The sequence below is a fragment of the Solanum pennellii genome, chromosome 7, assembly GCF_001406875.1.
Source record: "Solanum pennellii chromosome 7, SPENNV200".
In the NCBI taxonomy this organism is placed as follows: Eukaryota; Viridiplantae; Streptophyta; class Magnoliopsida; order Solanales; family Solanaceae; genus Solanum; species Solanum pennellii.
The window spans coordinates 9,431,161-9,432,300 of record NC_028643.1 but is presented as its reverse complement, the minus strand read 5'-3'; positions in this window follow the sequence as shown (position 1 = coordinate 9,432,300).

Below are 1,140 nucleotides of genomic sequence, written 5' to 3'. Positions count from 1 at the left end.
TTGTCAGAGGCCCTTGTCCTAAGGGTCTCCCACTTTTTCTAAGTGTCCTCTGACGGACATCTACGATGGACCGTCATACCCTCGACGGTTTGTCCTACACAACCGTCATGGTTGTCAGAGACCCTTGTCCTAAGGGTCTCCATTTTTTTTTCAAGTGTCCTATGACGGACATCTACGACGGACCGTCATACCCTCGACGTTCTGTCCTGCACAACCGTTCTAGTTGTCAGAGACCCTATTCCTAAGGGTCTCCAACTTTTTCTAAGTGTCCTCTAACGGACATCTACGATGGACTGCCATACCCGCGACAATCTATCCTGCACAACCGTCATGACGGTCAGAGACCTCTCTCCTAAGGGTCTCCAAACCTTTTTCTAAGTACCCCACGACGGACATCGACGATGGACCGTCATTGTCACGACGGTACTTCAGCATCTTTTCCAGTGCTATCTTCTACTTCACCACTACCTTCTACCACCTTATCATTATCGTTTCTCACCTTTTCCTCATTAGACGGAATAGGTGGGTTAATGGTTTGCTTACCACCTCTAGTGGTGATTTCCATATAGTATGCATCATTTTTCAGATTTTGGACAGTGTTGCTAGGAAGAGTGCCCGGTTGCCGTGTGTTCACAGTCGCAGATAATTGGGCCACTTGCAACTCGGTCTGCTTAATCGATATTGCATGTGTATCGACTTTCTACCCAATACCCGCTAAATCACTCCTTAACTCTTTAATGTGCTCATCATTACCATCGAACCTCCTCATCAATTTGTGCAACATATCCTCAACTCGCGTCATACTATCTCCACCATCCCTAGGAGTAACTTCACGATTTTGAGGAGGGACATAGGGCCCATTACTATCATTTCTGTTACCATAGTTATCCCTGTTGAAGTTGTTGTCGCGGTTGTAGTTTCCATCTCGGACATAATGACCCTCACGGTTATAGTTACCATAGATCCGACCTTGGTTCCCTTGACCTTGGCGCCAATTATCTTGATTTGAGCCTTAGGCACTCGGTCAGAAACCCCCCGTCTGCTCGTTTACCGCATAGGAATCCTCTACATAATAGCATTCATCATTTGGTGGTGGTGATTTAGACAAGTAGTTAACTGCATTTATCTTTTCTGCACCCC